The sequence below is a fragment of the Neofelis nebulosa genome, chromosome 5 (genome assembly GCF_028018385.1).
Source record: "Neofelis nebulosa isolate mNeoNeb1 chromosome 5, mNeoNeb1.pri, whole genome shotgun sequence".
Lineage (NCBI taxonomy): Eukaryota > Metazoa > Chordata > Mammalia > Carnivora > Felidae > Neofelis > Neofelis nebulosa.
Genome location: NC_080786.1, coordinates 57,442,013 through 57,454,676, shown reverse-complemented (window position 1 = coordinate 57,454,676; position 12,664 = coordinate 57,442,013). Strand labels below are relative to the sequence as shown.

Below are 12,664 nucleotides of genomic sequence, written 5' to 3'. Positions count from 1 at the left end.
TAAAGGTATAAAAAAGTGAACTTTAAATATTTAAACATATTTTTATATTGAGATAGAGTGGTATGGTATACAATTTTATTTATTTATTTATTTATTTACTTACTTACTTACTTACCATTTATTTATTTTACTAAGAGTGAAGATCCTTTTAATTGTTAAGAAGGAGGTTACTTAGAGGGGGAACTGTGCTTAAGATTCCACAGAGCTAAGGTTGTGGAGACCATGACCAAATAAATATGTAACAAGGACATATTTTGATATTCTTTAAAGCAGTGTTTTTGAGTCAGGAAAACATGCAAAGAAAGATGATTCTTCTTGACATGCTTCTCACTGAACAAGACCTTTACTCACCTTTGTATGCATCGACTGCCTAGCCCAGGTACTGGACCTCCATAATAATTTAATGCAACTCACAATCAAATTACACTTTATCAAATATAATACTTTCACATGGAAATAAATTCCAGATACTTTTTAAATTTATGATTTCCATGAACATTTCAGTTATGATAAATTACAAAATGGCAAGAAAGACTCTGAGATCTCAAAGTAAGAAAAAAACTTGAGGAAAGTATCTTTCAAAGGGCTTCACAAATATGAAGCACAATTATTAGAAGCTTGATAAAAAGCAATTTTTCCATTCAAGGTTTAAGTCTCAATTTTTGAACATTCCTACATCAACAAGACACCATTTGTGATTGTTCTTTTTAAAAAAGCCCCAAAGAGCTTATATCATGTCAGGGGCGGGTGCCTCTCAGCCAGCACCAGACAGAAGAGGCTTGCGATATTTGCACTAAATCCAAACTCAGTACATTGTGATTTCCTCAGTTCAGCTGCAATCTGCTATCCACCAGATTCTGAGACTTTTCCAGTCCAGCAGTAGTGATAAGTGCATCCGGCCCATCTTGTGTGAACTAAACTATAGTACCATTACCTCTCACACAGAAATTTTCACAGAGACACTGACTTTTTTGTAAACCGAAGCTAAGCCATGTCTTAGCGGCCATAATCTTGCAGAAGCATCACTCTCCGTGCTTCAGAAGCCTGCTCAGCCTGTTGATAGCCTTCTGCATCTTGTCTGGAACAACTGCTCGAGTGCTGGGTAGGTGGTGGAGGATCCAGGGAACTCATCAGCACAGATTTCCAGGTGACTGAGTTTCTGAGTTATGTTTTCTTCCCCAGGAGGCATTTGCGTTTTACATCCAAGGCTATGTGAAGAACACTAGTGTTCTTTTATTTTAAAGCAGGTCCATCCTCACTGCTCCTACATTCAGCTACTTCACTCTCTTGTTCTCTGAGAGCAAATCTTTCGAGTGGTTTTGGTTTGGGCTAGGTGCTAGCTCTGGGAATTCAGTAAAAAGCCAATGTCTATCCTCGAAAAACCCGTTTTAGTGGATTTTGTAGAAGTCATTCCCATATTTGTGGGCATTGGATTGGTAATCAACTTGCTCCTCCTGACACACCCACTGGGTACCGTTCTCCCAGACTTTTCTCTCCACCACTTTGGGCTATTCTTCTGACCCCTCCACATTGTCCCAGACATTATTAATGGTCGAAGATTCAAGGCAGAATGCTCAGGAACCAGGTCCCAACCTGCTGCCTCCTTTTACCAGAGTGCAGCCTGCTCATTCAATACAGGGACCAACCATGTCACTGGAGCCGGATATGTATACAATTATTTTTAACAATTTATATTCACATGGAAATGTGCTCATAGCATATGGATATGTTAAAAAATATTTAAAAGTGGCTATGATATGATCATATGCATTTTAAATAACAGTAGATATTTAGAAGGATAATCACCAAAATTCATAACAATTATCTCTGAGAGCTGGTATTACAGAGCAAGGATATAAAGATAAATTCATTTTCTTACTTATGCTTTTTTTCCCTGGTGTTTTCTATGTGATATGTAATAGAGCCATGATAAAACAAAATAAAAATTATTTCAATTTTGAATAAAAATTAAAAATGATGCCAACATCTATAGCTTCATATTATATGCCATTTTCTTTTTCTTCTCGTTCTCTCTTTTTTTTTTTTTAATTTTAGAGAAAGAGAGAGAGAGAGGGAGGGAGGGGAAGAGGGAGAGAGAGAGAATCTCAGGCAGGTTTGACTCTATCAGCACATAGCCTGATGTGGGGTTCTATCCCACAAACGGTGAAATCATGACCTGAGCAGAAATCAAGAATCTGACACACAGCCCACTGAGCCACCCAGGCACCCCGGATATTTTCTTATACTATGTTCTCAAAGAAGTAATCAATGATACTCATTTTTAAAATAAACAGATTCGGGGCACTTGGGTGGCTCAGTCGGTTAAGTGTCCCACTTCGGGTCAGATCATGATCTCACAGTTCATGGGTTTGAGCCCCACATTGGGCTCTGTGCTGAGAGCTCAGAGCCTGGAGCCTGCTTCAATTTCTGTGTCTCCCTCTCTCTCTCCCCCTTCCCCACTTGCTCTCTCTCTCTCTCTCTCTCAAAAAGAAACATTTAAAAAATAAATAAAGTCAGGGCACCTGGGTGGCTTAGTCAGTTAAGCGTCCGACTTCAGCCAAGGTCATGATCTCACACTCCATGATTTTGAGCCCCGTGTCCAGCTCTGTGATGACAACTCAGAGCCTGGAGCCCACTTCAGATTCTGTGTCTCCCCCTCTCTCTCTGCCCCTCCTCTGCTCATGCTCTGTCTCTCTCTGTCTCAAAAGTAAATAAAAACACTTAATAAAACTTAAAAAAGAAAAGAAAAGAAAAGAAAAGAAAAGAAAAGAAAAGAAAAGAAAAGAAAACAGACTCATGGCTAGTTTACTTAGTCAATTGTAGATACTACCTGTAAAGGCTTTTTATAATTTGTTTTTACTATTTTTGTGGAAACATTTTGTACAAATAATACCTTATTAAACTGGTATATGTGTTAATTACATATATACATTATATATAAATATTTATGGTATATACTGGTATATTATTTATATAAATTAATTATATATTTATATATAAATAATATATGCATAAAAAGTTTCCTTCAAATTTAGTAGATAATGTATCTTTTTTTTTTTTCTTGATTTTTTTGGCTGGAATAATTCCTCAGAATTTTTCCTTGACAGTGATGCATAGCACTGACAGATACTGGGGAATATCAATACACATCCATGAAACAGTTTTACTTTCTGAGATTCTGCAAGATAGCTAAAGTATATAATGCCTTACATACCATACAGAAAGCTCCAAATATCAAAAAGAATGATTCAAACAATGGTACATGAGCTGAAGGTATCAGGAAGAAATAAAAAATGAATTGGCATCTGGGGTGGGTATTATAGGATTTCTGTAGATGGTGTTAGGGATAGATGGCATTCATGAAGAGAAAAATGGCAAGAACAAACATGAGGAGAGAGAAAAACAACAGGTGCCTTTGGAGCAATGAAAATACATCAGATTTGCTAAAGTTGACCACAGAGATCAATGAAAAGGCTGGAAAGAAAAGAAGGTGTTGGATGCTAGCTGAATGATTTGGATTTTATTTCAAAGTCAGTGACTTGCCTTGGAAGTAACTGGGAAGTGCTATGATCAAAGTACATGTCTGGAACATCAATATGATGCTCATGTGCACAAACAGGATGCAAAAAAAAAAAAAAAAAAAGCAGAGGAGGGGAGACCCATTAGAGGACTCTGTTTGTATTCCAGGAATTCATGAGTGCCTACACTGTGGTGTGAACAGTACAAATGAAAAAAAAAAAAAAAAACAGATATAAATGAAAGATACAAGTGCAGACTGCACAGAGCGTGGTAACAGACTGGATGTGAGGAGACAGGAAAACATTGAAAACAACTATTGACACTGGATAAATAGGGATATGGAATAACAGGACAAGAAGGTCAAAGGAGAAGCTAGTTTATGGGAGAAAAGTGTAGTTCAGTGTTAAATGAAATGGCCAGAAGGTCAAGGTAAATGTAGAAATGGCCAACTTGAGCTTGGAATTGAGGCCAGGACCAGACATGTCAGTTAAGGAATCATTTAGCTTGACTCTGACTCCTTGGTGCTTGCAGTGGTGAGGGCACTCTGGCCATAGGCTTCTTATTTTGATGGATTTTATCAGTGTAATCAATGCGTATAATATATAAATATGTTTTTATTATATAAATAGAATATTTATATGTCTAACCAGAAAGTTTCTTGAAGAATCACCTCCTTACAAGTTTTTTTTTTCAATTTTATTTATGAAATAAAAGGCCAAGAAATAGAATCACACAAAAATAATTTCAGAGTTGAGGTCAACTCAGATGTATCCCAACTAAAGTATACCGATTTCTCCAAGATCATACTGCTTAAAAAAAACTAAATTATTCTAATTAATTGTACTCTCATGTGGTGATGATGATAAATACACTCCAGTTCTGTGAAAATTCAAACAATCAGATGTTTAAAATACATACAATTATATCATATTTTCTGCTATGCTGTTATTTTTGGAAAAAGTTATATTGAATTTATCTCTAATCTAAATTGCTTCTATAAGAAGTAAAAGTAAAAAGAAAAGTGAGAGGAGTTAGCAGTGGATATTGCAATAATGGCTTGGCTGAGTCCCAATATTCCTTCTTTATATTATTTAATAACTCTTCCTGAAATGATGCTGAATAATAATCAGGCACATGCACTAACTTTCTTATTTATAATCTTTATTGTTTGAAAATCATTTCTTGTATGAAATATTGATTTTTAAATGTTCTTATATTAAATTATACTTGAGTATAAAGAAAAGTTATCATGTCAAAAAGTAAGATTGGAACTCTAATTTTTATCCAGATTAATAAAATATCATAGCATATTAATATAAAAATGAGCATAAGAGACAATATTAAAACAACAAATTTTCAACAAAGATTAAGGCAACACCTGGAAGTTGTGAAAAAAATAATTAGTAACTTAGAATAGCTATAATTGTGACATAATATTTTTAGAAAAAAGTATTTTCAATAAGAATATAACAAGGGAGGGGAGGGTGGGTGATGGGTATTGAGGAGGGCACCTTTTGGGATGAGCACTGGGTGTTGTATGGAAACCAATTTGACAATAAATTTCATATATTGAAAAAAAATAAGAATATAACATTATATTGTAACACTTAGAAAGAGCTGACATTAATATTTTGGTCAATATCCATGAAAATATCAACATTCATGGACATACCAATTTGTATAAATTTAATCAAACTCTAACATATTTTTTCTGTAACTATTTTCTCTAAATAACATATATCACAGTCTATATATACATATATATGTATATACATATATATACACACACAGTATATATATGTAATGTATACATATATACACACTATATGTATAAATCTATACACTATACACACACACACACACACACACACACATATTCAGAGAAAGAGAATTTAGTGGCTGCACATCTCATGTGATTGTTATGAGAGGATTAAACGAGACAATAAATGAAAAAAAACATTTGAAATAGTGCCCGGTTCATAATAAATGCTGAATGAATATTACCTAGTCATCTTATTACTGTCATCATCATGATTGTTTCACTGCCCTGGACTGTTGACATTTGGGTTGTTTCAATTTTTGAAACACTAAAGTGATACTCTAATGAAACATTTCTATGCATAAACCTGTTCACACTTTTCTGATTATCTCCTTGTTATAAATCCAATAAGAAGAATCAATATACATAAGGGTATATCAACTCCACATTTTGATATTATAGCCACTATCAAGCTCTACTCTTGAAAACAAGATGGATCTTTCTCCAAGAGAGTGTGTGAGTTGTCACTCTCATTCACACAGAGTATTTTGAGTCTTTTTATTTTTATCAACATAATAGGGACAAAAAGTACACGATTGTTATTTTTATTTGTATTTCTTTAGTTACTGGACATCATATATTGGGCATGCTTAGTTTTTGTTGCTGTTGTTAATTCCACTAATTTGATTTTTGTCAATATTTTTAATGTTTATTTATTTTTGAGAGAGAGAGAGAGAGAGATTCGTGAGCAGGGGAGGGGCAGAGACAGAGGGAGACACAGAATTCCAAGCAGGCTCCAGGCTCTGAGCTGTCAGCACAAAGTCCAATGTGGGGCTCAAACTCACAAACCGTGAGATCACAACCTGAGCCGAAGCCAGATGCTTAACCAACTGAGCCACCCTGGCACCCCTAATTTGATTATTTTAAATATGAAGCTGATAATTTACTTTCATTTTACTTTTATTTGTATTAGAAAAATGAAACATTTCTCTGATATGTATTACATAATTTTCTTGTTTGTTTTGTCTTTCAAATATTTACTGCATGTTAATGTAATTTAAGGTTTGTATTATTTGCACTACTATGTTTTAAAAGTATACCCACAGATACCATAGATTGTTTATCAATTTATTTGGTATTTTTATTTTCATATTTACTTATTTATTAATTAGCTCAAGACTGTGTATGTGTGTCTGTGTGTGCTGTGCATGTAATGAACTAACGATGTAATTTTTGTTTCACTTCAATGTCTGTGAATATGCTTACCAAAATACACAACCAATTAATCCTATATGATTTATTAACCCACTCATATTTTCCTCACTGTTCTTATGTCAGTGATATGATATATGTGAGAATATTTCTGAATTCTTCATTTGTGCCGTTTGACTGCCTTTTCCTACACCAGTGTCTTAAATTATTGCTGTATTCATATTTCTATCTAATGTAACTGTGGATCATCACTTAACCAGTTGTACATTAATCCTGTGTTTTTATTTTTCAGGCTACCATTATATAAATAGTATTATTCTACCTTATTCTATACACTTTATAAGTGTTTTGTCAAATTACAAATAAAATCATTTTGAGTAAATAGATTAATTTCATAACACACCTTTAAGTAAAGAATATGTAATTATCATCATAAAAATGAGACAGATAACTTTGTTATGTGATATGTACTAGAGATTATATAGATGAAATCAAAGGCTATGAACATTGCTTAATGGAAACATTTAACTTGGAGTTTTCTTTGTTGAGCCCACAAATAAAGACCTTGTAGATAACCAAATGAACATTTTAAGAAGAATAGGGATGGAGAGTAATATAGTGATTGAGGATGAAATAGATAAAAATACTGTAAACATGCACACATTCACACACGCACTTCTTATTCTCAGTTTCAGTGACCACTTATGTCTGAAAATCTCTGAAAATAAGTCTAATACATAAATATATATTACACATATGTCTGTAATATAAGTATGTGTGTATATGAACTTGAATATGTAATACAAGTACATAAATATGCACATATATGTGTGTGTATTCCCATACACACACATATACATGCATATATATACACATATAAGCACATATACACGAGAGAGACAGAGAGAGAGAGATACACCTTTTCTTAGATGAGGTGAAATGAGAAAGAAGACTTCCTTTGAGGACATTGTTTATTATTATTCATACAACTCATGTATGTTTATGGTAGAAAAACGTGCATGAGTATAATACAGATCAAAAGAAAAAAAAAAAACAAGGTAAATAATTCTGGGTTCCTCCTCCAATTCTTATAACCATCAATTGCCTTTTTAGATCTCTGCTCATTTTATAGTGTACAGAGCAAGCTGGAGAAATGTGCTCAGAATTACCTTCTGGTTTTTAAATTTCTCAGTGTAACAAGGTAGATATTTTAGCATTACAGAGGACAAAAATTCATTGAGTTCTGAATCTGACACCATACTGTCTGGCATGTTAGATATACTCTTGGAAAATTTTTAGCCTCTTCTTAACTTTTTCTCTTCCTTTATAAAGTTAGGGTTATAAAAGCTAGGTTTTATAATTACAATTATACACACTTAAAAGGATGGAAAACAATTTTGATTTTTGTAATATAATATATCAACAATCGCAAAGAAAAAAAAGAACATTCTTAACCTCTTTTATTTCTTCCAATCTGACACTGTTCTATAATTTTATGAAATAACACATATTTTTTGAATAAGCAAGAAATATGAACTCAGATGATTTTTGTTGTCATATTTAGCTGTTTATTATAGGATATACTATGAAAAGAGGAATACTAAATCACCTAAGAAAGATTTTGTAACTGGAACTATGGTAAAAGAAAAACAATGTTTAAAGTTGTGCCACAAGTAGTATATTTTTATATTAAATGATTTTTGCTGAAATCTCCTGTGAAAATAATGTTTAGAATCTATTCTCCCCCAAGCTGTCCAACAAATTGATTTCATCCAGATGAGCAACTGTTGGAGAGTGATATGATTTTTCCCAGGCATTTTGTCTGTGGCCCCAACTTCTCTCTTGCTTAAACTACATGTAAGTATTTATTCAGTCTGCACATACTCTGAAGTGTTGTGTGTACTTTATGTAGATTTTGAAAAGTTAAAGTTCTCTGTTTCTGCCATAAAGATCAATAATAAAGTAGAAAGAATAATAACTGAATAAATTAGTAAGTATAAAACAACATTTGGATATTTTGAACAGTAAAATTACTAATACTTTCTTATCAAGATAAGCATCATGCACGATATTCAATGTTAGTAACATTAAATATGTAATATCTTCTGAAATGGAAGTTTCTATAAATCAGGGATATTTTATTCAGGAGAATTGTAGACTTAAAGAAATCAGAAAACTACAATGTTTTAAAAAATAAAGTTCAAGTAAACAAAAGAAGTAATAACTAAACTATATATCAGAGAAAAAAGAATGTAAATGAGACAGTAAAAGGAAAAAGCTAGCAAAACAACACTATGAAAAGATGAACTCAAAAGTAAAAAATCAAATAGCTGTTTTAAAGTCAAGAGAAGGGCAAAACACATAGGACAAGAAACTGCTTAATAAAATAGCTTGTAGTGGCCATTCCGTACTACATGATTAACACAATGACAATTAAACACAGCTGAAAGTCTCAGTCAATTTGGTAATTATGTTAACACCTTTTGGGGAAAAACAGATATATAATCATTCCATGCTTGGTGACACTGTAAAAGGATTTCATAAGTGATTAAGAAAATGATGTCAAGATGGTGGAGAATCAGATGAGTTTATTACCATTTGACTTTACTCCAATTCTGAATATTGAGATTTTTTCTTTTATTTTTTCTGATATTACACTTTGGGTATAAGACCTTCACCAACCAGCAACTGAGGTCTATGAGAACTTTATATATATTATGCTTTTGCTATACATATACTAAGAGAAAACACTAAAAACCTACCAGTGGAGGGGCGCCTGGGTGGCGCAGTTGGTTAAGCGTCCGACTTCAGCCAGGTCACGATCTCGCGGTCCGTGAGTTCGAGCCCCGCGTCAGGCTCTGGGCTGATGGCTCGGAGCCTGGAGCCTGTTTCCGATTCTGTGTCTCCCTCTCTCTCTGCCCCTCCCCCGTTCATGCTCTGTCTCTCTCTGTCCCAAAAATAAATAAAAAACGTTGAAAAAAAAAAAAACTACCAGTGGAATTTTCTACTTCTCATATAAGGAATAATAAATCTTGGTGACAACAATGAGTATTCACCATGTGACTTATGCACTATTGCTATGATCCAACCTAACACTTTTCTACCATTTTATCCTATGCATTTATTTCAACAAGTTTTCAATTTGAATAGTATGTTTGAAAAGCCAAAGTTTTTTTTAAATATTTTTTTAAATGCTTATTTTTGAAAGAGAGAGACAGAGTGTGACTGGGGAGAGGCAGAGAGAGAGGGAGACACAGAATCCGAAACAGGCTCCAGACTCCGAGCTGTCAGCACAGAGTCCAACACGGGGCTCATACTCACAGACCACGAGATATGACCTGAGCTGAAGTTGGACACTTAAGCGATGGAGCCACCCAGGTGCCTCAGAAATGCCAAAGTTTAAAGAAAATAATATTTAGTGAGCATTGATTTTTTAAAAATTAGATATTCACAAACTAGGTATTGTCTTTTCCACTTGAAAGCATGAGGTTTTTTAATATATTCGCAAAATTTTAAAAGAATCCACTCAATAGTCATATATTTTTAAAATTAAATGGTTGGGGCGCCTGGGTGGCTCAGTCGGTTAAGTGTCCGACTTCAGCTCAGGTCACGATCTCGCGGTCTGTGGGTTCGAGCCCCGCATCAGGCTCTGGGCTGATGGCTCAGAGCCTGGAGCCTGCTTCTGATTCTGTGTCTCCCTCTCTCTCTGCCCCTCCCCCGTTCATTCTCTGTCTCTCTCTGTCTCAAAAATAAATAAACGTTAAAAAAAAAATTAAAATTAAATGGTTGTCCAGATTTTAAGAAATAAGGTAAGGACATGGGAAAAACCTGAAGAAAGGAGAGTCTAAGGCAAAAGAAAACAGGAATGTGAAGGGAAGGACTTCCAGCCTTATAAATCAGTATGAGATTGGGAGACATAATTCTGTGAAAGATAAATCATTATAAAAATATACTTTTGGTTTTTGAAGACTTTTGATTTTTCATGGCTAGTTGACATGGAAATAGAAAAGACCAAAGGTCTTTATGAAAGGCACAAATAAGTATTTTTCTATGTTGACCTATAGTTTTCTAAATTTAATATTGACTTTCATTTCTAAAATTCTGATTATGAGTGCACAGTGAGTCCAATTACAGCTATGCTAAAAGTTCCAGGATCATTGTATGTCATCCAGCACTGAGTGGTGAGGTGAAGTGAAACGTGAAAGAATTAAAGATGGAAGTGTGTGAGCTAGATGTGGAGACAGGCTGGTTTGGTTACCCAGAGCCCAAACCTATACGCCCTTTGTCTAAATCATGTAGGTAAGAACTTGGTAAAAAGTTAAGAGTTTACTAATTTATAACGGATTTCAATCATCCATAAGTTCTTACTTACTACAAGATGTAGGTTGTCAAATTATAATCTGTCTGATAAGAATAAGAATAGGAAAAAAAAAAGTAATTGATCCAGAAACCAAGTATGTCTTATAGCAAGAATGCCAGAAGCAGAAAGTTTAAGCTTGAGGTCTGTGTCGGAACATAGAACTACATTTAACTACCACATGGAGCCAATTTATCTAGAGTAAATAATATTATTGTAAATAATCCTAGGGGATAAATAAATAATTCTAGCAGAAATATTAGAATATTTAGGGGCGCCAGGGTGGCTCAGTCGGTTGAGTGTCTGACTTCAGCTCAAGTCGCAATCTTGTGGCTTGTGAACTCAAGCCCGGCCGTTGGGCTCTGTGCTGACAGATAGTAGCCTGGAACCTGCTTTGGATTCTGTGACCCTCTCTCGCTCTGCCCCACCCCCCCCCCCAAGTCATGCTCTGTCTCTCCCTCTCTCTGTCTCTCTCTTTCTCTCTCTCTCTCTCAAGAATAAACATTAAAAAATTTCAAAAAAAGAAATATTAGAATATTTAATATTTTTTAATAAAAATGTGAATCAAAAAATACTGAAATAAAATGAATAAACCTATCTTATGTATATTCTTAGTACAGGCTACTACTGAGTCACCAGTACTATAAACTAAGACTCTCTTATGATTTTTAAGACTAACATTTTGTTTAATCCTCACACCACCCTGTTATCTTATTATCTCTAGTATATAGATAACGAAATTTGGCTATAAAGATTGAGAGGTTAAGTGCTGTAACTGCTCGTTTTATAAAAGTTAGAATTGATTGAATAAGTTTTAGTCACCCTAATTTTGGGGGGAGGTGGATTTGGGAGAGTATTTTCAGGATTTGAAAGAGCTTCTAAATCTTTTGGCAGATACCAGGAAGCGAGCAGACAGTAGTTGTTTGTTGTCTTTTAGGGGCAGGTATTATAACACATATTTGTGTTACGCTAGACTTTGAAATATATTTGTGCATATTGCATACATAAAAATCCATGAAGATGATTATACAGAAGAATTAGGGAAAAGATAACACAACCTTATTTATTCCAGCCCTAAGGATCTAGGTGTTTGAATCAGGAAAACAGTTATGACTAGGTAGGACAGTCAACAATCATCTAATGAAATAGGACTACCCTTGATCTCTCCCTTTTGCCCCATGTCTTAAGAGAGGAAACATTTTCTATTTCCACCTCAGTAAGAGGATCTCACAACTTCAGGCATTTCACATACTGAATAAGCAAATGATGAAAGATCATTCTCTCCATGATCAGTGAGTTTTGAACAGATTTGAAGAGTAAAGTGTGAGAACTTGCTGCATGCTTTATGCATAATTTATGTTATTACTGAATCTTCCAAGCAAATCCTGAGAATAGTTGTCCATATTTTCAATGAAGGAAACTGAGGCTTAGGGAAATGACCTCATTGCTTAAAATAACCAACTACTGAACTGAGAAGTCAGCTCTTGAATTTGAGCTTCTGTGGCTCCACAAGTTATGGTATTTTTCACTATACTATAATACACATTCAGCAAGGAGTTAATTGAAACAAAGGCTAAAAAATACAGTTAATTATAAAGCAACTTCTATTGTTACTGGTGATAATCATCCAGTTTAATCTATTTTTCCAATACTTTATAGTTGAACAATTTTTTAACTTTACTTGAATTCTAGTTCTAGAACATATTTGAGAATAATAAGCTGGAAACTACTATGTGTAATGACACAGGATATTAATATTTATAGATTTTCTCCCTATAATTCACCACCAGTGCTGCCTAATGAACAATAGAGAAATT

The 12,664-nt window shown here is 34.1% G+C and overlaps 1 pseudogene; it reads right to left on the bottom strand.

Annotated features, from left to right (window-relative positions):
* Positions 1-1,048: 1,048 nt before the first annotated feature.
* On the bottom strand, positions 1,049-1,629 carry LOC131513119 (tRNA N(3)-methylcytidine methyltransferase METTL2B-like; annotated as a pseudogene).
* Positions 1,630-12,664: the final 11,035 nt, after the last annotated feature.